At 44.9% G+C, this 25,161-nt stretch overlaps 1 protein-coding gene and 1 long non-coding RNA gene across 3 annotated transcripts in view; one reads left to right on the top strand and one right to left on the bottom strand.

The window, feature by feature from the left end:
- Positions 1-17,977: 17,977 nt before the first annotated feature.
- On the bottom strand, positions 17,978-20,445 carry LOC140700431 (uncharacterized). The gene is made up of 2 exons (XR_012078822.1): positions 19,056-20,445; positions 17,978-18,253 (listed from the first exon to the last, which is right to left on the bottom strand). It is a non-coding gene; the product is annotated as an uncharacterized lncRNA (long non-coding RNA).
- Positions 20,446-24,609: 4,164 nt separating this feature from the next.
- Positions 24,610-25,161, top strand: part of PRICKLE1 (prickle planar cell polarity protein 1) — a 100,375-nt gene continuing 99,823 nt past the window's right edge. The window contains exon 1 of one of the 2 annotated variants that reach the window (XM_072972971.1): positions 24,610-25,097. The gene's annotated coding sequence lies outside the window, so the exon portion shown is untranslated. The remainder of the gene's footprint in view (positions 25,098-25,161) is intronic. The other variant, XM_072972970.1, reaches the window with a different exon arrangement.

Raw genomic sequence — 25,161 nt, forward strand, 5'->3', positions numbered from 1 at the left:
GGCAGAGTGTAGGTCAGTGGTAGAGAGCGTGGTTAGCATGCATGAGGTCCTGGATTCAATCCCCAGTACCTCCATTAAAATAAATAACAATAATAAATAAACCTAATTACCTCCCCCCAAAGATAAACAAAACATTTAAAAATAAGTAAATAAATTTTTAAAAGGCACTGATAGGTATATAAAGAGAAGCAGACAAATCTTCAATTGTAGTGGGAAATTTCAACCACATCTCTCAGATACCAATGGCCCAAGTAGACAAAAAACTATGAGAATAGAGGAGATATGAACAATACCAGTAATAAATTTGCCATTAACAAATTTGATCTTGTAACACATTCCTGAACTCAACAAAAGAAAAAAAAATCCAAAAAAAAAATAGATCCTGGGTTTTTAATGCCTCTCACGCCCCCTCTAGTAGAGAACAAGGCTCCAGGCCCTACTGGTGCTGAGAGGACCAAAGAGGCCTGGGGTCTGAACAGAGAGCCCCAGGCTGCTGGGCGTGGGGTCCTGGGGACCAGAGGCCTTGGTAAGGCCAGTGGTCATCAGTGCCTTACTGATGGTGGCCGGTTTCAAGTGCAGATGAGAAAAACTCATCAGGGCACGTCACATTAACCGCAGCAGACAGAGCAAGGACAGAGGCTGATCCCCAGGGACGGGACAGGACAAGCTATTTCCCTGGGCGGGAAGTGAGCACTGTGCTGTGCTGGCGAGGTGGGAGGAGCTCCTGGAGTGGGGCAAGGAGCACCCACTGAGACATGCATTTCTGAAAGCAGGAGAGACTCCAGCATCTTTCCTCAGCACATCAAGTGTTTCCTTCCTTACAGGAGCACAAAGCCTGGAGAGAGACCAAGATCAGTGCACGCGGGAAAACAAATCCGCAGGCTTCTGTCTGCCCGAAGTCTTCTGCTCGCTGGTCCCTCTTGCTGGAACGCTCTTCCCCAGATCCTAACAGTCTTTCTCTTGCTTGATTGAGATTTCTGTTCAAATGTCACCCTGGGGAGCTGTCTCTGCCCTTACCCTGCTTGAATACACCAAGCACCAGCTCTAATCATTTTGTGTATCATCCTTCCTTCTACTAGAATGTTGAAGCATAAGGACCTTGCTGATTTATTCTCACTGCCTAGAACTCTGCCAAGTGCATAATAAATGCTCAGTAATATTTGTTGACTGACTGAATGAGTCAGAATGTGTTCGTGTCAACCCCAATGTGAACATATTTAGGATAACAGAGCTAGAAGGGAGCTCCATCTGGTGAATCCCAAATACTTTTCTTCTTTTAATCAGCAGAATGCCCTCTTAAAGACGAAGACATTAACAGGGAAAGCCCTCGTAGCTCTGCTTGGACCCTGGAAGTGAGGGAGAGGCACTTTCTAGGAAAAATTGTAGAGAACCATTTGGAGAACATTTATCTAGACCAACTGCTTCATTTTCGATTAAGGAAATTGAAGCCCGGAGAGAATTTGCTGAAAGTCATTAAGTCCAAAAGTTAGCTGCCATGACCCCAGCCTAAATGAAGACCATATTTGCAAGTTACCTGTTTTGTACTAGGCAGAATGAAGGTTCTGGGTCCTGAAATAAGCCCCTTGTTTTGATTTTGTGTGATGGTTACTCTGCCTGCAGATGCCATGAGTCATGGAATTTCCTGAATATTACAAATCCAGGCTCTGGGTAAAGAGTTCCATTTCGTTTTTGTTGTTGACAAATACAACAAAATTTAAACCATCAAAGACCTAGAATTGCTAAAGCATTACTGAAGAGAAAGAAAGAGGCTGGAGGAATAACTCTCCCAGACTTCAGACAATACTATAGAGCTACAGTCATCAAGACAGCATGGTATTGGTACCAAAACAGACATATAGACCAATGGAACAGAATAGAGAGCCCAGAAATGAACCCACAAACCTTTGGTCAACTCATCTTCGACAAAGGAGGCAAGAATATACAATGGAAGAAAGACAGTCTCTTCAGCAAATGGTGTTGGGAAAACTGGACAGCAGCATGTAAAACAATGAAGCTAGAACATACCCTTACACCATATACAAAAATCAACTCAAAATGGGTTAAAGACTTAAACATAAGACAAGATACAATAAACCTCCTAGAGGAAAACATAGGCAAAACATTATCTGACATACATTTCAAAAATTTTCTCCTAGAAGAAATAAAAGCAAGAACAAACAAATGGGACCTAATGAAACTTACAAGCTTCTGCAGAGCAAAGGAAACCAGAAATAAAACAAGAAGAAAACCTACGGAATGGGAGAAAATTTTTGCAAGTGAAACCGACAAAGGCTTGATCTCCAGAATATATAAGCAGCTCATACGACTCAATAAGAAAAAAATAAACAACCCAATCCAAAAATGGGCAGAAGACCTAAACAAGCAACTCTCCAAGGAAGACATACAAATGATCAAAAAGCACATGAAAAAATGTTCAATATCACTAATTATCAGAGAAATGCAAATCAAAACTACAATGAGGTATCACCTCACACCAGTCAGAATGGCCGTCATTCAAAAGTCCAAAAATGACAAATGCTGGAGAGGCTGTGGAGAAAGGGGAACCCTCCTACACTGCTGGTGGGAATGCAGTTTGGTGCAGCCACTATGGAAAACAGTGTGGAGATTCCTCAAAAGACTAGGAATAGACTTACCCTATGACCCAGGAATCCCACTCCTGGGCTTGTACCCAGAAGGAAATCTACTTCAGGATGACACCTGCACCCCAATGTTCATAGCAGCACTATTTACAATAGCCAAAACATGGAAACAACCTAAATGTCCATCAACAGGTGACTGGATAAAGAAGATGTGGTATATTTATACAATGGAATACTACTCAGCCATAAAAACCGACAACATAATGCCATTTGCAGCAACATGGATGCTCCTAGAGAATGTCATTCTAAGTGAAGTAAGCCAGAAAGAGAAAGAAAAATACCATATGAGATCGCTCATATGTGGAATCTAAAAAAACAAAAACAAAAACAAACAAACAAAAACAAAGTGTAAATACAGGACAGAAATAGACTCATAGACAGAGAATACAGACTTGTGGTTGCCATGGGGGTGGAGGGTGGGAAGGGATAGACTGGGATTTCAAAATTGTAGAATAGATAAACAAGATTACACTGTATAGCACAGGGAAATATACACAAAATGTTATGATAACTCACAGAGAAAAAAATGTGACAATGAGTGTGTATATGTCCATGAATGACTGAAAAATTGTGCTGAACACTGGAATTTGACACAACACTGTAAAATGATTATGAATCAATAAAAAATGTAAAAAAAAAAGTGAAAAATGAAAAAAAAATACAACAAAATTTAGCAAACACAGATAACAGCAAAAGGTGAGTCTGTCCTACCTCCTTTTTTGTTGTTGCTATTGCAGTATAGTCAGTTACAGTGTGTCAGTTTCTGGTGTACAGCACAATGTTCCAGTCATACATATGCATATATGTATTCATTTTCATATTCTTTCTCATTATAGGTTACTGCAAGATATTGAATATCGTTAAAGAAGCTGTGGTATATTTATACAATGTCCTACCTTCTTAGTACAGTTTCCCTCACCAAGCCCTCACGTGCACACCCAGGATCTTAGCCTCAGCTCTTTTTGCAGCTCAGCGCTGTGCCTCTCCCCTGGTCCACCCCTCCTCCACACCGAGTTGGGCCACACATGTTCCACATCTGTCAGAATGCCCTCCAGCATTTACACACTCCAAAATACTTACATACACAATTCCTCCTGAGTGTGTGTACGTGGCATTCTCTCTCTCACGAACACACACGCTCAACCCCACTCACTCTCTCTTGCTGTCATAGGTTTTTCCTTCCCATCTCTCGGGATCCCAGCCTCCCCCTGCTTGGAGCATCTCTCCTCCCCACCCCCTTCTCCAGGCTCTGCGTGGCCGACTCATTTGCCACATTGCTCCGTTCCATGCTCCATTCAGATGGCAGGCGGAGGGGAGCGGGGCCGTGGGCCCTGAGTACCAAGTGATACGTTATTATGGAAAATTCTTCTCCCAGTGAAACTCAGCCATCTGGCAAAATGCATAAAAAGGGGAAACCAAAGCAAGAAGGAAAAATCCCATAAAACGGTTGCTCATTTTCAGGCTGGGAAGGACCATAAAAATGGAGGATGAGCTGCCCCAACCCATCTAGTCAACATGGACCATAAAATAGAACGGTCTAGATGAGTGATGGAAACACCTGAATTCCAGGCTGGTGTACTTAATACTGAAATTCAACATCTGAAATGAAGTTTTCCCAAGAGAAGTTTGCAGCAGGCAGCGTTTCTGATGAAGTTAGTGGGGAGGAAATTTGCACCTCTGCCAGATAGAATCTTAACTAGCATTTCTTTGCCTTGATCTTCCTAAGTGAAAGTAAAAACTGTCCAATGGAAGATTTTTCTTTAAGTTTTTGGTTAATTTTTAACAATGGTTTAATGTCAAAATTTTAAAATGCCCTTACAGTTCTCTTTTACGTTCATATTCAAAATACTCTTTCTGATTTTTAAATATTCTACTCATGTAACCTTAAATCAGAACAGAAGGTCAAAGGACAGAGTTAGAACCATAATATATTCCTTCTCATAAAAAGCTGTACATCAACCACAAGGAAGACTTTTCCACTTTATTTTCAGCTGAGACATGATTTTGGCATGAAGCAGAGAAAGAATGTGCTTTATGAAAAACAGACAATGCAGACTTTTCCATAACTTGGCTCCTTCAAGAAGAAAGTTATTTTCTAGTAATGAAAACACAAGACCCTTCATGTTTGAATAATAATCATATTCAAATTAGTCACATCATAATTGAGATACGAATTACCTACGTCAAATGTGGGAAAAGGGAGTGGTGATTAACAAAACAACTTTCAAGGTCCTCTTAGTTTCGCCCAGAACGCAAATTAGATGACAATATGCAAATTTCAAAACATCCTGATCAGTCTTTTGGGAACAAACCTTTCCTGGCTCCTACCAATGCTGTGTGTCCTGTGGAGGGATCCAAGCTTCAACGTCTGATCTGCCCGAGAGGACCAAGTTCTTTCTGTCGGACGCACACTCCAAATATGTGTAACCTCAAATTTGGATTCTGTCTTTTAAAATGCCTTCCTTTCCCCACTGTAGCAACATCATGCTCTGTGTTATTTGTTGCCACAGGCTCTGGTCTCCCACCTCTCACATGCACCACAAAGTTCCCCTCAGGAAGGGAATCTGTGGCTGTGATGAAAAAAGGAAGAAAACCTCCTATTTCCTGGCTTGATGATGAACCCTGTTTACGCTTTTCTCCCATCCTCTGCCTTTATCGGCTTCTTGGAGTAGTGGCAGTGCCAAAGAAAATATTGACTTGGTAAATCTGGACTAGTTTTAAGATTCTTTTGATTAGAAGTGACAGAAGAAAACTTCACACTTGCTCAAGAAAAAAAAAAAAAGTAGGAGATTGATCATAAGGAGACAGAGGTGATTCACACGCCGCCCCCAGGACAGAAGTGTGGCCAGGCTTCAGGAAGACAAGGACAGGAATGGGAAAGGGTCAAGAATTTCTCCACCTCTAGATAAACAACAAGGTCCTGCTGTATAGCATGGGGAACTATGTTCAATATCTTGTAATATCCTATAACAAAAAAGAATATATATACATATATGTGTGTGTGTATAACTGAATCACTATGCTGTGCACCGGAAACTAACACAGCATTGTAAATCAACTATACTTCAATTTTAAAAAAACAAAAGTATTTCTCCACCTCTCCCCTTGACTCTCCAGTCTTATCCTTCTTAACAATGTGCTCCTTTGTCCACTAGGTGAATATACACTGGGCACCCATAGCTCTCAAGTTCAAATATTAAGGTTCCCGTCTCTCAGAGAGGCAGACTCTCCCTTAGAATCCCACAGCAAGGGGGATAACTGGCTCCACTGTGTGCCCTTGACCGAATCAGCAGTGGCCAGGGCTGGGGGGGTCACCTTCCTGCAGAGCTGCTGGGAGCCCACCGTTCAGAAAAGCTGACTGATGAGTGGTGACCTGCAGGGCAGACACAAGATAAGCGACAACCTGGTGACTGAACGAAGAAAACTAACCAGGAAATCAAGTCAGGGTGACAGGAAAGCAAAACCAACTATTTGAGTCATCAGGAAAAAAAAAAAAAAACTGTGACAGACCAGGCTTAAATAAGTGGAAATCACATAGAACTGAACATAATAGAAAGATTAAACGTGTACCGTGGGTGACCTACGAGGAAGCCCCTGCTCATCTCATCTCAGAAATCCCCCCGGAAAATGGTCCCTTTGAACTGTAGTGGACATGGTCTTAAACTCTCTGATGATTTTCTTTGCAAACTTGGTGTGAAGCTGGGGGCGGTGGGGAGGGGGATGGGAGCAGTGGGGACAGCTTCTGAAGGCAGCGTTTGATGGAGGTGTAACCGAGCTCCACTCTGCTATGCCCCCGAGTCCAAAGGAGCGGGAGCTTCTCCCGGGGAGGCTGTGGAAAGCCCGTGTCATCAGCAGAGTCGGCTCCACCTCAGTCTGCTCTTTGGCTGCGGTCCCTTCAGCCTAAAGCAAAGAACAGTTCGAAACCAGGCTCTGGGTAAAGACAGCCGCGGCCACTTAACATCTCCCAGACCCAGAGCCCAGCGCGCAGGGTGTTGTAAGTTCCTGCGTGTCTGTTACACATCCCGGCAGCAATGGCGTCTCCCAAACACAGACAGGATGTGGGGAAGATGAAGTGTCTCTGCAAAGGGGAAGGACGAACAACACCAGGCTGTCACCTCACATTCCCATTCCCTAAGGGACTGTCCGAGACTTAAACCCAAAGCCTGGAACCCAGTTGTAAACAAGGGCAGGGCCTTATGGGTAGAACTTTTTTTTAAGGTATTAAGGAGCTTAGAATGTCTCTGGGGACCACCATGAAATCTAACAACATACCCCTCATGTGTATTAAAGAGGACCCCTCCTAGATTACCCACGTCTGAATCAGAGCAGTGAAGGAGGAGTCAGCAACCAGCCGACAGTGCCAGGAGCTTAGAGGGGAGCAGGCCGCAGGCACCCACATGGCCTGCAGCCCACTCCCAGAACTCAGGTGCACTCGTGGGTCCCCTCCCTCCCATCTGTCCCAGCACAACACATCCTCCAGCAGAAAGACTTAGGTCTCAACAGACCCTCGCCCTCTGCTTTTCTTCTGCCCTAATACAAACTTCAGTTGCACAGGAAATGTTATTTGAAACAAAAGGAGAGGAAGAAGGAAGAATTCATGGGACCAGGGCAAATATGAGCCCACTTATAATAAAGGAATGGTCTTGCTGACTTTTAATTCCCAAGCAAAAGTCTACCAGTCACATTACTAGTCAACTTGGTAATGAGAATCATGCTTCTTTTTTTTTTTTCAGTGGCGGTACTGGGGATGGAACCCAAGACTTTGTGCATGCTAAGCATGACCTCTACCACTGAGCTGTTATTACCACCCACCTGCTTGAGAGGTGTGCTTTAGAGTTTATAAATTCCCTGTGAAAGAAGATGAACCTCATGGGCATACTTTACTTCTTGACAGTTTTCCAAACACCCTAGGATAATTTACCTCCAAAGGGCATGCTGGTGATAGGGCCTCGCTTGAAGGCTGTAGCCTACAAAATTTTAGCTTCTGTCACTGCCCTTCTGGGGACTATCAATGTTACTGAAATCCAAATGAGCTCTTGGTCCGAAAAGCCTCCCTCCTTCCATCAGTGAGTCAGTCAGTCTTGCATTAGTTTATCACAATGCTTTTTTCTCCCTGCGTCTACGATGCTGGAGATGAAACAATGCATAAGACATTGACACTATTCTTAAGGGGGTTTCAGTGGGTAGAGGAAAGTCATGATAGAACCAAGATGCAGGAGTCCCACCTGGGACCCCCTTGAAACTTGCAATCCTGCCTGGAAGTCCTGACCCTATTTGAGCAGCCTGTGGCACGTTTCCCACCCACTCTCCACTGTTAAATGGCTTCAGTGCTGGAAAGGATGATATTTTCTGATCATGGAAGGATCAAGGATCAAGATAAAGCACCACCCAACGTTTGAAGAAAATCTAGGGAGAAAAAAGTGAACAAATTATAACCTTCAGAAAGAAGGGTCAGGCTACAGAGACACCAAAAAATGAAACAAAGCGTCTTCAAATGAAATGTCTAAGGTAGAAAGAGTAAGTTGCAGTAATTCCGCATGATGCCTAAGAGACTGAGTGCTAGGACTGGGGTGGAGCTGGGCACATTTAAACAGTAGTCCTAAACCACAGATTGGATTCTGCTGTTCCCTTACTTAAAAACCTCTCTTGGATGGTGGTAACCATTTTGCAATATATAAATGCATGGTGTTTAGTTTTGGGGGAAAGGGGTAATTTGGTTTGTTTGTTTGTTTAATGGAGGTGCTGAGGATTGAAACAACAACTTCACTTTGCAATATCTAAATGTATCAAATCACCATGTTCTATACCTTAAAATTATATAACGTTTATGTCAATTATATCTTAAGAACGCTGGAGGAAAAAAAATAGAGATCTTCCTTGGCGCCTTGTTATTCACGTAACAAAATCTAAGTACACATATTCACACCAGTAGTTCATTTATTCACTCATCATTCATTAAGCAGAACTTACAACATGTTGTGTTACGTTCTAGTCCGTGACCACTGCACTGAAGAGTCTCAGTCCAAACGAGAACACAGATTAAAAAACATAACTGTGCTACAAAGGCTTCAGAGCCATACCCTCCTCTGTGCAAGGGATTGTGGAAGCAGCAAGAGAGCCGAATTCCTTCCCAGGGCAAGAGGGAAATAAGAGAAGGCTTGAGACAGAGGAGGTTCTCAAATGGAGACTTGAAGAATAAATGGGAATTCCTTAAGAGATGGAGGAAGAAAAGGCAACAACACAGCAAATTAGTCAAAACAAAGGGACTGAAGCCTGGTTCTACTTATTCTTTTCTGTGGAATCATCCAGTTGTTTCAACGGATCAGTCAGGCAACCCGATCAAGGGAATTACGCCTGTAGACACAGCCTGTACCAGGCAAGTGTAACTCTGGGCTTTACGAAATGAGAGTGTAGCTAGGAATGTTTTCATAATACGAAAGTATGAGCTCTTTCAAATATGAGCCCTTTACCTGCTTGGAGATAACTTCTCGAAAGTGTTGGATGTGAGAGCAGGAGACGATGTCTATCGCTGACAATTATGTTTTACGTAACTATTCGGTTTAAGATTTTATCAATGTTTATATTGTTTGGTTGCTTTGTTTTTAATCTAACAATCAAAGATGCTTTTAGGTAAAAGTGAATGGAAAAGTTGGAGATTATCTGGGTAATCTGATGCATATAGATAATCTTCACGGCAAAAGCAAAGGGAAATAATTTGGCAAGAATGTGGTCATTTAGGCTATGTACACAACTAAATGGTAAGATTTACTTTTTTTCTCAAAAAGTCTTCTAGGTGCTGGATTTGATGTCACATCATTGAAAAGGCACAGCCTTCCTCAGACAGCATCCATTCCAGTGGAAAAGACAGGCATAAATAGGAGTATGAGTTTGAGAGAGAATGACACCATCCCACGCACTGGGCAGAAGCACAGAGTGACATCACGGGCAGCTGCCCCCCTCTGGGGCAGTGATGCTTTGGCAGAGATCTGAAATGAGACTGAAAAATCATACTTCTGGAGTTAGTGTTTCATTAAATTTCTCCTTGGATTAAATTAATAGTTATTGGATAGGAGAGAAAAGAATGCACCCTGGAGCTGGACACACAGAATCTGGGTTTGGCTGCTTTCGGTGAGTCACTTTTCTTTTCTGGGCACCTGCTTTCCCCTGAGCAATTTGGCCATAATAATACCCATCTAATTGAGCCATTTATTGAACTAAAGGAGGAAAATACAATAGTGGGTCAGATGTACGTTCCTATACTAAGTCATTTATCTCACCCTGCAACCCTAGAACATAGTTACCATTCTTATCCCCATTTTCCAGATTTGGAAACTGAGCATACACAAAGTAGAAATGGGGGTTGAATGAGGGCAGTGTAATGAGGTATCACCTCACATCGGTCAGAATGGCCATCATTTAAAAAGCCCACAAATAATAAATGCTGGAGAGGCTGTGGAGAAAAACAAACCCTCCTCCACTGTTGGTGGGAATGTAGACTGGTGCAGCCATTATGGGAAACAGTGTGGAGGTTCCTTAAAAAACTAAAAATAGACTCACCACATGATCCAGCAATCTTACTCCTGAGCATATATTTGGAGGAACTCTAGTTTGAAAAGATACACGCACCCCAGTGTTCATAGCAGCACGATTTACAATAGCCAACATACGGAAGCAATCTAAATGTCCACAGTCAGATAAATGGGTAAATGAGGGCAGTTTTGACTGTAAATCCCATGCTTTTTAAATACTGTGTTATGCTGCCCTCCTGATATTAGTACCTAGCTGTCAGGGCTCAGTCAGTCTCCTTCCCTCCACTTTGGGTAAATATAGTTTTAAACAACAGAAATCCTTATATACATTTATCCTATGAAAGTATTGGATAGCAGAAAGAGTTAGCTATAGAATGCTCATCACCACTTAAAGAACATTTATCAAAAAAAATGTTTAATGCTAATGTCCAACAAATATATCATATAGCCACAAAATAATGGTTGTAAAATAATGTTAAATGGCAGGGAGAAATGTCCTTTATATATTAACTGAAAAGCAAGTTTCACTTGTCCAATGTGATCAATTTTGATAATATACGTGTGCCCAGAAAATAAAAGACCAGGGAATACATTTTCTTTGTGCTTTTCTAAATTTTTCAGAATTTTTATAATGAGCACAATCTTTCAGTGCAAGAGAAATAAGAGAACGGAAGTTATCCAAACACTACTCCTTTTTAAATGGCTTATTCATCTTTGTGTATTCATTTCATGCTTTTCCTTGTTATACTTCTCTTAGCGAAGATAAAGCATTCCAACCATACACAGCATTCTCAGAAGTTTAAAGACGAGGGGTGGACAAATAGAGACTCAGCTCTGACATTGACACCATCTCCCAGTTGGCCCGCAATAGATCACCTCCTCCTGGAAGCCCCCCAGCTCCAAGTTCATAGCTTTCGCCAACAAGGGATCTTCACCCATCTCTCCAGGGGCAGGCAGGATGTGTGTTTCCCTGATGCAGGAGCATCAGATTCTTGCTACTTAATTAAAACCCTGATCTTGAAATGTAGACTGGCGCGAAAGAATGGGTGGTCGCAATGAGCCATTTTAAGGTAACAGCCATTCTGCTGCTGTGAGGAAATCCGACCTCATTTTCTCTGAATCGAACTGGAAATCTCATCAGCATTCTTCTGACTGCAACTACCAGCGATACCCTTACTGGTTAGAGAGCCCTGTATTGCACTAACCTATAAAACAGATGAAATAGAGGAGGTATTTCTGCATCACTCTCACACACGCACACACACACACACACACACACACACACACACTGAAGATGTTTTGCTTTACAAAAGATTCACCTCAGGGCTTTTTGACTACATGGGCCCTTGTGAACCGCTGTCTATTTGTTTACAGGTCATTAACTCTTTGGCTGAAAGATGAGCTGAAGCCAGGGTGGGCCAAAGAGCCAGGGCCACCGTGAACTAGAGGCCGATTAATGTGGCAACAAAGGCAGGCAGACTAGCAAGAAAGTACATGGGTTTTGTGTACTCCTGAGAAAGCTAACCCGGCTTCACACGTGGTCAGGGAAGAGGAGAGGAAGAGGAAGCACAGGGAAGGGGGCTCCTCCAGGCCTCCGTGGGAGGCCTGGCCCTCAGACCCTGCTTGGTGGCTGGGGCTATATTGCTGCAGGCCTGTGATGGGAGGAAGTGAGACTTCACGGCCCTGTCTAAGCACGGCCCTGCTGCTGCAGCTTTGGACAAGAGCTCTTGTTTTGTCTCCAGAACATTCCCTAAGACCTATTTCGAGCCAGGGAAGGGTTCCAGGGAAGACCTGTCCTGGGGGCTCTTTAAATTCTACTGCAATGAACAAGTCTGATTTTGGGGGAAATCTGTACCTCCATTAACTAGAGGGGCCCACAGACTATTAAAAACGAAAATAGGAGAGTTTATCTCCTCTCACGCCCTCAGAACTCTACGCCAACAGGCTCTCACTCAACAAAGTCCCGGCCTGGGTCTCTCAGTCTCTTATCCCCTCCTTGAGAAGCTGGCTGGTTTTAGGTTTAACTGTTCAACCACTGCTTTTTGTTTCATTTCAGGAAGATTTTCATTTTTCTGGCAATTATTGATCTGGTGTCAGTCCTTCATTCTACAGGCAATGATTTATGGCCAGGTTACATAATGGGCATTGATCCAAGGCTTTTAATACCCCTTTACCGCGTTTATTCTCCCACTAGTCTGAGCTGACAGGATTCACTTTCCGACAGCTAGCGCGTCACGTTCCATGGCACGTCCAGGAGTCACCCACAGCCGCTCCGAGTTCAACCTGCACCAGGGCTCCAAGTCCAAGGTACCTACTTTGACCACTCAGGCCCCTTTTTATGCTGATCATGGGACTCAACTTTCACAAAAGGGGAGGGGCCTCTAAAAGCAGTTCAACCTATTAACCAATTACCGCCTAGGAGAACAGCTAAACAGTAATTATGTCCAACCAGATTCTTCTGGAACAGTTGCCCTGTCACATATAAATGGATAACACTCAACCATTTTATCCAAAACAGGTAAACAACAAGGACCTACTGCATAGCAGAGGGAACTATACTCAATGTTTTGGAATCACATATAATGGAAAAGAATCTGAAAAGAGAATATATGTATGTATATATATGTATAACTGAATCACTTTGCTGTACACCTGAAACGAACGTTGTAAATTAACTACACTTCAATAAAAAAGTCTTTTAATGAGTGCGCGCGCGCGCACACACACACACACACACACACACACAAAGATCTCCTTCAGTTGTACAGGGCTGCATTTGGGGGAGGCTGAATTATCCTAGAATCAAATCAGGTTGTAGTCCTTTTCAAAATTAAACATAAACAATAAGATTCCTCAAAGGCACAAATAAATAAGGTTTTGGGGGGTAAACTCTTCCCTCAAAATACTGCAGGCCAAAGTCTCTTCTTGTTTTTTGAATAGGACAGAATTTGGGGAATTCAACTCAGTATTTCTTTAAATTCTGAAATAGACGAAGTGCTTGGAAATGAGGAGATTCTCTACATTGTCCATGGATATCACTGTTTATTTTCCATGATTTTACTCCAGAGCCTTTGTTGGGTAGGTACCCTGTTGACACATTTCTTTAAGAGCTTAAAGTTCTCCTCCCTCAAAAAAAAAAAAAAAAAGCCTTTCTTTTGTCATAAACCTTGATCCTTGGGAGCTTTGCAAATTGTCATATCTCCTACCTTACCTTGGCGGCTAGAGAGCATAGTGCCTGCCCGGCGACAGGGGGAAGGCTTTTTATCGCATGTATGTTTTCACCTTTCAAATTTTGAAACTAATTCATGTATTATCCACCAAAAATGAATAAAAATTAAGTGAGAGGGCATGGTAGCAACTCAGAAGGCTGTTCTTTATTCTGCTGTCATTCCCTTCTCTGGTTTCGGTGTGAATCAATAGGTTGTTTTTCTTTGCTTTGCTTATTTTTATAATAACCTTATTTGGCAAAATGAAATGTTAGCAACCCTGTGTCATCCCTCGCCACTCTGTACGACTTGACTTTGGTCTTCCAATCAAAGTTTAGGATTTTGACCCTTATGGAATAAGTGCCCTTCATTCTCAATTGCCTCATATTCTTACCAGAATTAGGCGAGACATAAACACACAAATACCTACACACACAGACACGTGTCACTCATGTCCACAAGTTACACACTTCAGTCCCAACGCTGAAAGGTCCCTGGAGAGCTCCCTTCCCCCTCCCCGAACACGATGAATGGGAAAGACCCAACAGAGGGGATTCCCACATCCCGTTACTGGTGGCCCTGGACCCAGGCCCCAGGTCTCCCAATCCCCAGTCCTTGCCCTTTCCATTAACTTCGAGAATACATTTTAAATCGATGCCATGATTTGCTTTACATAAGTACGATTGCACACCATTTGGAAAAGCTTAGTAGCTGCAAAAGCAAAAGGTATCTCCAAGAACTAATTTTCGTCTTTACAGGGAAATGAAATGAGCCCAGATACATTTTTTCTCTAGCAGAGCTCTTTATAGTCAGCATCGCATGTCACTTTGAGGGAAAGGACATTAGCACAGTTAGTTTCTGCTCTGTGGTTCTTTTCTCCCCATCACCATGAGCTAAAATATAAAGTAAAATACATAAAATACAAAACACATCGGCCCGTGTCCTTTAGATTTCTCCTCTCCTGCCTCGGCTTTTGGCTCCTCTGCACACAAGTCCCCGCTGTCTCCCACACCAGCTACTTCTGGGTGGATTCCTGGGCGTTCTGGATTTCTCATGCTTTCCTGTGTCTGCACCTGCTGCCCCTCTCCCAGGGACATCTCTCTTCCCCTGAAACACCCCTCCCCCGTAACTCCTCCACAACGACTTGAGGTCACGTCCTTTCGAAGTTCCCCCTTCTTTGTGCCCCCGTTAACACTTTGGAGATGCCTCTGTCAGAGCTGATCTCCCTATTGGGTGAGTGTTTATGACAGCCGTCTCTCTACTGTAACCGGGCGCCCCACAGCCAGGCGGCTGGCTTTTTCATCTGTCTCCCCATTGTGCACCCAGCATCGTGCTCAGCGTATAGCAGATGATCAACAAATGTTCTCAGAAGGAAAGAAGGGAGAGATGGAGGGGAGGAGGCATTATTTGGGATGCAAGCAGAGAAAAGCCATTCCTTAGGTTTGCCTTTGGATCCTGGGTCAAAGAAAAGAATGTTTCCCCTAAGGCTGGTAGCCCAGAGAGAGCTGCTTATAGAGAAGCTTTCCAGAAAACCAGCAGCCTAGGCCTAGGGTAAGAAAGCCAGCAGGCACACACTGCTGCCTCATTCTCTTCTTTCTATCTCGCCTCATGCCCGGGAGCTACTGCCTAGTGGGACTTCCTCTTTGCCTGCATCAAGGCAGAGAAGCGTCCCCCACAGCCCTGGGTACCGAGTGACGTGCAGAATGCCCTATGTTCCACTTACCTAATAGTCCTGACTCTCAAAGCCGGCAACAATGCCTTATCAGCCCGTGATGTGAGCCGCGAATCCGTTTCACCACCAGCCACCAGTCTCTTGAGCTTTGCTTAGTGACACCGGTTTCTCCAACCAGGAAGGAGCGAAAAGGAAAAAGTAGAAGTCTGACAGCTGAGTTCTAATCCCCACTGGGCCCTGTGCCTGTGAGCACATTTTTTTTCTCTCTTTCTTCTCAGTTTCCTCTTCTATAAAATGAGTCTCTCGAGGTCTTCTGGATCTGAAAATTACGATTTTGCATTCAGAGCACGTTGAGGATGTGGAAATACACACTTAATCAATATGAGTATGCAGGGGTCCACGTACACAGGTATCTGTGAGGGATATGAAGATGTCTTGGAAAAGATCCTCCCCTCCAGGGCCAACAGTCTAATCAGCAGAGTTTAAAGCACACAAAACATGCAAAATATTATGAAAGCAAGTGTGCAAAGTGTCGGATGAGCAGGACCCTGTGGGGCATTCCAGGGTCAGACCCACACCCCCTGCTGCAGCCCCTCTCTGAAGCACCCAGATAACAGTATCTCATGTATATTTCCTGAGCTTTTCAGATGCTTAAAACCACCACCAAAGGGAAGAAATTAACTACCTGATGATCGAGAACACGTGGCCCCCAGACCTCCTGGCGCCTAGGGGTTAATAGTGTTGACCGCCCTGTTACCTCCACATCAACCAATCAGAGGACTGTGTATGAGCCAATCACGTACCCTGAGACCTCCCTCCCTTACCTGGTCTTTAAATGTGCTTTGCTAAAACCCTTCGGGGAGTTGGGGTTTTCTTGGGCGTGAGCCACCCAGTCCTCCTTGCTCAGCCCTGCAGTAAACCCTTCTCTGCTCCAGATTCTGACGTTTCTGTTTGTCCCAACCCATGGTGCATTGAGCACATGAACTTCCATTTGGTCACAGAGATGATTTAAACTTTGCCACCACATAGCTGATACGTCAGCAAACTTCATTCATAAACAGAACAGGGAGAGAATGAACCACTTAAACACTAAGGGTAACACACCTAGCTACCCCATCCCTACGATGCTCATAAATCAGTGAATAATCTCTGGTTTTCATTTAGACATTTGAAATCAATTTCAGCATCAGCTCTTCAAAGTGAGGGGGAAAAGAAAACGCCATTCTCCAGTATTAACCCTCAAGACGCTAATAAAAACAACGTCCATAAGAGTAACAGGAACGACCTGCCCGGCGCAGGTCACCCCGTCCACGGATGCGCGTTTGCACTATGAAAAATCGAGTGACTTAGATCTGTTTCCAGGGACGTTGCTCCCACGGAGAGCGCTTCCCTGACAGACGCATCCACCTCAGTTGTGAGGGGAAAAAGTAGTATCAGTGCATTCCTGCGGCAGTTGTGACAAGAGCTTCATTCCCTTGGGCGGTGTTTTGAGAGTTGCCCCTCCTTTCTCTTCCTTTTCCTCCTTACTCTTGTCACCCACGCATCTTTGCCGATTCTTGCAGAGAGAATCGTTGAGCAGAGACACAGACTTGCTGCCCTATTCGCACTTCTCCCAGGCCTGGCCGACAGGACTGCCTGCCTGCCTGCCTGCCTGCCTATTCTAACGTATTTAACTAGACAGTAGGAGAACTAGAGCTGCTTACAGGCAAACTCCAATTTCCAACTAGAGATTTCATTTAACTTGCAAATCTGGAAGTTCAAGCGCCTCTTAGAGCAGGGGCTGGAATCTCACCATCTCAAGAGTCACTCATTTGGGAAAATTCATTGACTTCAGCTGCCTTTTCTGTGGGGTTTGAGGGCAGTTTTCTTGTTTCTTTCCTTTTCTCTTATGGATTTATTCTGCTGTGGTGGCTGGAATAGTATTTTCTAGCAAGAGTGGGTTGTAACTCTGAAAGTCTATAAAGAGGATTAAGTGTGTTGATTTGCTTGGCACCCTAATTTCCTCTGTTTCTCTACCAGGCTCCTTAAACTTCATTATTTCACCATCTAGAAAGCTAAATTAAAAGAGAACTACCCTGTCAGATAACTAATTGTGAAAATTAAAATATTACCATTAGATTATTGTTTCAGTCTCCACTTGCCTTTGAACCTAATGGAGTCAGTAAACTAATTTCCTTTGTACATTTTGCTCAATCACATCATGACTGACAGGTTATTTTGCTAATGCTTTAGGACAGTGATGAAGAGTCACATGGTCAGTGCGCGAACATAAAAGGCCAATTTCTAGGCCCATCAATGGCCTTCACTCACCAGAAAACCACATCCTGGTGGAGGATGCCAGCCTGGGCGCCAGTTCCCAGGGGATCAGAAACGCTGCTGCAAGCTGTTCTTGCCCCTCACTGGTGCTTGTATCTGAATTTTTCAGAGTTGGTAAGCAAAGCTAACTGTTGGTTTGGGGGGTTTTGTTTTTTGTTTTTTGTTTTTTGTTTTTTGTTTTTTGTTTTTGCTCATGAAATGTTATGCAGCCAGCATCCCACAATTTCCCCCTACCCACCTTGAACTCCAGAAGAAAATGGATGTAAATCTAGCAATCACTTTTCATCAATTGCTCCTTTTTTACCCTGAGAGCCCATAACTACATTAATTTTTTTTTCTTATGCTTGCTTGAGCTCTGTTTTATTTTAATGCCCCACAAACCCTGGGCTCAGGGTTGGAGGTGGGGTGGAAGTGTCACTAGGAATTGTGAAATTATTTAAACACCAACATCCTGGAACTTGTGTCCCAGACAAAGCCCCAGGAGGGGAAAAGCTAATGCAGATGTTGCAGGTCCTACTTGAAGATATTTATGGAACGCCATGTGCTATCTATAGGAGATCGTCAAGCCTCGGGCCAAAGGAGGAAGCCACATCCTGAAGCAGAAATTGCTACTTTTTATTAAAAGGAGAGAATATGTAGTAACATCTAAGATCCAGCGTTTGAGAGGCAAAAGGGTGAGTTTAGTCTTCCTTCAGTGAGTCCACAACAAGTTCCAAAGTTCCTTTTAGACGAAGAAAAGAGAAAATAAAGCACCATTTAACCCAAGATGTTTTCAGAAAGGTCATTAGAAGCCATCTTGCCACTGTCTCAAGTTTTGTAAGCTGTCAGAATGAATGAACTAGTCTTGGTGTCTCTACGTAGCACAGAGATCTGAAATAAAATAAATCGGGTTAATAGCTGTGAGCCAAAGGACGTTTATTTTTCCTCACTCTTTTTCTCAAACTCACAGGTTGAGATCAACAGTGTCTGGTTTGGTGTATAATAAGGAAACAAGAATCAGAGAACCGATAGGCAAAACACCAATCTCTTCTCTTCTCTAGCACAGGCCCCCATTTTGGCCATGGGGGTCTGGAATTAATCCTGTTTTCCAAAGTTGGGGACCTGCTATGGGCCTTCTCCAAGCAGCAGCTGCACCCTCGTCACATACAGACACCATTGGGTTTCACTCTGCTTTCTAATTTAACCCCTGGGACTCTGGTCCACCCTTGAACCTCAGCTCCTTTGGTTCAACACAGACAACCTGGACTTCTTTCTTCACCCCTGCTCCTGCTCCCTGATTGCTGCTTCAACTAGTCCAATTATGGAGTATCTGCTGCCCACAGACCTGCCCTGAGCTCCTTGGGACTGCGGCCCACATTAGCTGTGGCTGGATCCTCTTGGGGCCAGGCTGATCGGCCCTGCCTGCCCCACCCCCACTTCCTCCTCCCCAGCCACCCTCCACTGAGGTCCCAGTTATTCATTTATCATTCTGTGTGTCTTAAGCACCTACTCTGTTCCAGTCACTGTGCAAAGCACTTGAGTCGCAACACTGAAATAGGCAATGCTGTGTCTTCCAGGACCAGGCTAATGGAAGAGACAGCACATCAAAGACATGCAGACTGCAGTGACAGAGGAGTGGACCCCAGCCAGCATGCTCCCTCTACTCACCTTTGAAATGGCCTGCAGTTCTCACCTATGTCCTGGGTAGGCTCAATTTTCGCAAGGGATGACCAGTTTGGTGCAGTTGACTGTAAAAATATGCCATCCCTTTGAAAATGAGCAGCATGGACTAGACCAGTGTTCCCCGCGGACGATCATCCCAAGATCGCTGCTGGCCAAAGTCCTGGAAGCCTGATGCGCACTTACTTAAGGAAGATTCCCTGAAGGACACACAGGTTAGCCCTCCTCTTTATGGATTTCTAATAAAGTGCGAACCTCCTTGAGGTCCCCAGGACCCACCGGTCAAGACCTCTTAGGGCCTCTGGCAAGCCTCTTAGTTTAGGGGTTGGATGGAACTCAGGGCGCCGTGGAACGTAGCCGGCTCTGGGCGGTCTAACCTTCCGCAGAAGAGGGTAGGTAGGACCCTCTCCTTGAACTACTCTCTTCTTTTGGATCCTTGCTCCCTTCTTTCCCCCTAGGGCTTCCGATCACTGTAACTTCTTCTTAGTCAATATTCAAGGTTACTTCCTCTCATCATCCAAAATGGAATCCTTCCCCACCAAACTTGTCCCTGCTTTTAAGCTCATTCATAACCCAGCCTCTGCCCATCTCTCGAGGCTCATCCAAGCCTCCACCACCACTCTCCCCCTGCACCTTATACTGCAGTCAGACACGACTTGTTTCAGCTTCTCTGATTCGCCATATTTGCACTCACCGCCTCACTTTTCCACATAATGTTCCCTCTGCCTAAAATGCTTGTAAATGTGTACACACACACACACATACATCTTTCCCTAGGTTAGCTCATCTTTCAGATGCCTCTTCTTCCAGGAAGCCTTCCTTGTCTGCACCTGTGTCCCCTCCAACTATGTAGCAAGCCCCTGCTATGCACTACCAGAGCGCTCTGGACCACTTACTTTATTGTCATTGCCAACGGCATTGCCAGTTCACATCTGTGAAGTGCCTCTCACAAAGTGAAGTGAATTAAATTTCTCCTCCTGAAAAACGGATTTTCTGAAGAGTGAACTGAGGGATGCTCAGAGAAACAGCCTCAAGAAACACATCATTGTGTGCTTCTGTGAGGATTTTGTCAAGACATTGTTTATCATTCTTCCAGAGCCTTCTCCATAAAGGCCTGCGGTGAGGGTGCTACTTTCTGCTTTTTGACTTAGTAATAGTTGTGCTTCTCTTCATAGAGTTGTTTTATCTTCAGTACGTTTCCAGTTGTGCTAGAATTATGTCACCCTTGTTATTTGGCTGCTAGAAACCTAAAAGCTCAATTGTGCTGCACTCTTTATGGGAAGAATTTCATGAATTTGTCGCATTTCCTACCTACTTTCAAATCAGAATTTCCAGTTAGCTTGCTGCATGTTTTTGTTGCAGAATTATAAGTGGGCTTAGCTCTTTTTTGGACTAAGGTCAGGTTTAACTAATCAAATAAACAAATGAAATAACAAAGGAGTAGAAAGCTGAACTGAGAAAAGTGGCATTTAAAAGGGGGGGGGGGTGGATATACCAGTTAGTATTCCTCAATTTCAAGTCACTTAAACCCCTAACTGGCTTAAAGGATGACAACTAGGGGTTGATTTAATCTGACAAGCTCAGTGGTAGTTGTTTTCAGGTAGGGTCTGATCCACAGGGGGCTCAAAGAAGATCCACAGGGGTAGAGATTTTTGTCTGTTTGGTCTACTGTTGAATTTCCAGCAAAAAGTGACTTGTACATCAGTGCTTGATACATATTTGTTGAATTTGTTGTGGAATTCCTAAAAGCTGGTACACAAACCCCAGGACCTAACCTTGATAACATGCCCATCTCTGAACCAATCTTTTGATCAGGGGGACACAGAGCTCTCCCTTTCCAGGTTTGGGTCACATGGTCCCAACAGCAAAACCAGGAATGAGTCTGCAGTGAAACCTTGTGCATTCCCAGTGAAGGAAGGTGGCTCCCCAAAGGAAATCTGGGGCATTACAAAGGAGAAACAAATGCTGGGCAGACAGAACAACAAGTATGCACATCAATGGACTATCAGGAAGATGATGCTGGAGTTGAGTTTTAAAGGATAAACAGGAGTTAATTAATAAAGAGGGCTTTTATCAGAGGGTAACATTCTAGGTATGTTCAAAGCTCAGAGGCATAAAATAGCTTGATGCTTTCGAGGAACTGTAAATAGCTTCACATGGTAAGAGCAAACAAGAGAAGGGAGTGGTAGGAAAAGAAACCAGAGGGGTAAGCAGGGTGCACAGATGAAGGACCTTTTCCGCAAACCAAAGAGGGTGCTCTCTATCCAGAGAGCCCCGGGAAGTCTGTGTAGGATTCTCAGCTGGGGAACATGCCTTACAGTTAAGCCCCTGCAGGTCATCACAGGGTTAACCTGATTCAGCCCCTGCAGGTCATCACAGGGTGAAAATGATTCAGCCTGGAAACACTAAGTAGGGCTGAGTTTGCAGGTCAGGGAAGGGAGTCCCAGATGTGGGCAGACAAGAGACTCAAGGAACAGGGGCCACGAAGAGCCTAGCAACCAAGCAGACCTGGGGATCAAACAGAGCCTGCCAACACCATCAAGTTCTTGCTCTCTAAAGCCCCAAGCCTGTGGCCAAAACTATTGTGAACTCTTCTTCGTCACGTGAAGGCACACTTCAGTAAGTCAAGTCATTCATAGCATGACGGTTGCGAATTGTCTATGTTAGCTGGGGCTACCATAACAAAGCACACAAGCTGAGCACCTTAAACAAGGGAAATGCCATGTCCCACAGTTCTAGAAGCTAGAGTCCGAGAGCAAGGTGTCAGCCATGTTGGTTCCTTCTGAGGACCACAAGGAAAAAATCTCTTCCAAGTCTCTTGCCTCGCTTCTGGTGATCCCCTGGCTTATCTCTAAGACATATCAGCCTGACCTCTGCCTTCTTCTCATGGAAATCTCCCAGTGTGTGTGTGTTTGCCCCTTCTATAAGAACACCAGTCATACTGGCTGAGGGCTCACTCAGTAACCTCATTTTAACCTGATTATCTTCAAATAAAGTTACATTCAGAAGTATTGGAAGCAAGGACTTCAACATATAAATATTTGGAGGACACACTTCAATGCATAAAAGTATCATTAAAAAGGAGATACATTTGTTATCAAAACTTTAAAAGAAAAGCAGGCATTCCCCCAGTGACTTGATCAATTTATAAAAGATTTGGTAACATGTTGGTTTGTAAAGACAAAGAAAATCACACCATTAATATAAAAGACCCAGAAAGAACCAAATAATCCACAATGAAGAAGGCTTTTTCAGATTAAGTTGAGAATGGTTCTTTCCTAACTTGTAGGATTTTGCACGGAGGCTGGTGCAGAGAAGGGTGGTGTGACCCTTCTATGTTGGCATTGATACAAAATTTCCACCTAGTGAGTCTTTTCTGTGCACCTAGCATTCAATCCTCTAGTCGCTCTCTGAGATAGATGTGGTTATCTTCACTTACAAATGAAAAAGCTGAGCATCACTTCAAGGCTAACTGCATTATTCTAGGTGACATTCAGTCAACTTCAAATCATCACATGTACCACCCAAACTCATTTTGCCAGTCCTGGTTGAAGATCAAGTGTTCACCTTTGCAGTGGGTCCAAAAAATGCTTTCCAGTGCACTGTCCAAAGAGCCAACAATCCTCTTAAAGGGGACAGGTGTGAATGTCCTACAGTACCCAACATGTCTGCTATCAAACAGTAGGAACTCAACAAAGGTCACCATAGAGCTGTAAGTCCTCTGATATCAGATTTGTTTCTTATCATAAGAAAGTAGCATTTTTCTCCAATTAATAGGGAGATCCTATGTCAGGGTCTATGAATATCTTCTTCTTGAGCTTCTCCATTCTCAGCTCTGCCTACTACAAATGCCTACTGGCCCATCGAAGAGGGCTTTCTCATGCAGATACAGCTGTGGAAGTTCTCTGATGCTGTCCTTCACTCCATCTTCCATGGATTCTATTCCACTATGTCCTTCAGTTTGTTGGGGAATCTGCTTTCATTCGAAGGTCTTCACTGAGACCACAGACAGATAGTCACCCACAGATGGTAATAGGAGAGTGGACTCTCTGCCCTTAGAAGTACTGATTTTTCATGACCTCCGTGGGTGGAATAAATCATTGTGTCAGTCTTCTCGGCAGTTCTGGAATTTAGGTCGAAGCTAAAGGTTTACAGCTTAATAGAAGCATTGGTAACCCTCGCAAGATAAACAGACACAACTTAAAAGGCCAGCTCCAATAAAATGCTGAGCAGCAAGATAGCCTAGGTTGTTTTTCCCCAGATTCCCATCAGTTACAAACACCAGGAACAAGTGGAGTTATTTCAAAAGCAACAGTCTTATTTCCTAAGGGATCTGTGCTCCGAGGATTAGAAATTCAGCTGTGAATCTACAGGGGAGAGAACTTCCACAGTGCAGTGAGATCTGAGTCAGACTTGGAATTACAGAGCACAGGGCTGAGGCCAAACATGTCCCTAGATTTGTATGGTGCCCCTTCCTTTTGCCTTTAGATGTGCTTTATATTCTTTTTTTCCCCCCCATTGGCTTCGAATTTGTTAAGTAATCCCCTGTTTTACTCCCGGTGAAAACTGAGGAGACTTGGTGCTCTGAAAATTGAAATTGGCTGTTTTGATTTTTCTTAAAGGATTTTTTAAAAATGAGTCAATCAACACCTGCCCCACCCCCACCCCCACCACGCATACACACATCCTCATCTTTCTGGAAGATGTTACAATGTCCCAGTGGGTTGTAGAAGGGATTGAGGGGTCAAGGAAGCTTTGCAGGGACACCTGTCAAGTTGGGCTCGGCAGCTGCCATAGGATCTGCCCTCTGCAACCTCCGGGAAAAGAGTACCCACTGACCTGGAAGGGGCTTTCAGGGGCTCAGGTGACACAAATCAGGGCAGAACTTTCAAACAGGCTGAGTCCCAGTTCATCCTGAGTGAACGTGCCTGACTGCCCAGTCCTGGGAATTGGGCAGGCTGAAAACATGGAGAGTAGTTTGGCGAATGAAAAATGATCATCGTGATTCCAAATTCATACTTAGAGCAGGACTTTAAATGCCCCATGCTAACATAAGTCAGGCTCTGGACACTGCAGTGGGCTGAGGGTCTCACGTGCACTCCCCATAGTTTGAGGGTTGTTTTTTGTTTTTTGTTTTTGTTTTGTTGTTGTTGTTTGGGTTTTTTTGGTTTTTTGAGATAACCAGGATCTTTGAGGAGGGAAGGGAATGGACTAAAGGCTTAATCTTTGGCTTTTTGCCCCGAGGTGGAGACACCCCATCCCGTGGGGTTCCACGAGACATGCTCGAGTCCAAGCGAGTTCCCAAAGAGGCGAGGCGCGCGGGTAGGGATCTAAGAGTTTTAATTAACTGCCTCCCCGCTCTACCCCAAAGAAAAAGTAGCCCAAATAGGCAACCCTCAAACCGTTTGATCAGAGGAAATAGGATTTGTCTTTTTTTCCCTTTCATCCTTCCTGTCTTTCAATCCATCAGAATGGTTGGTTTAAAAAAAAAGGCATAAGATCGGGGGCGGGGCAGAGGAGACGACCCAACTGCACTTGAGAACCCGGGCTGCGCCCTGGCAAACTTCGTTCCGCGGACCTCCGGGGCCGACCTGAGCCCGCCCGCGGCGCCGATCCGGCCGCCCCGCGCCCCGAGCCGCCGGAGCCCGGGCCCACCTCTCCTCTCGGGGCCGAGCGGGTGCGCGTGGGCGCGCGAGCGGCCCGGATCCCGCGGCGGCGTCCGCGCTCCGCGTTTTCGCTCGCGCCGGGCCGGCGGCCGAGGGCGGGGTGCAGGGAGGCGCGGCGCGGGCTGGGGAGCCGGGCGCACTCCGCCTGCAGCCCAGCGAGCGCCGCCTCCCGCGGCCGCCGCGCCCGACAGCGCGCCCCGGAGCGTGCCCGCCTCGCGCCGCCTGCGCTCACCTCCGCGAGGGGCGCAGCGGCCGGCACGGCCACGTCCCGGGCTCTGCACGGTTCGCGCGCCGCCCGCTCTCGCCCGCCCCTGACGCCGCGGACCGCAGCTCCGCAGACTCGCGGCGGCGCCGACGACCGTCCAGCCGAGTCCCGCTCCCTCGCCGGGGTGAGTGGGCTCCGCAGAGGGGCTGCGCGTGCGGCGGTGGGGGGCGATCGCCGCGGGGAAGGGC

This window comes from Vicugna pacos, chromosome 12 (assembly GCF_048564905.1).
Source record: "Vicugna pacos chromosome 12, VicPac4, whole genome shotgun sequence".
Lineage (NCBI taxonomy): Eukaryota > Metazoa > Chordata > Mammalia > Artiodactyla > Camelidae > Vicugna > Vicugna pacos.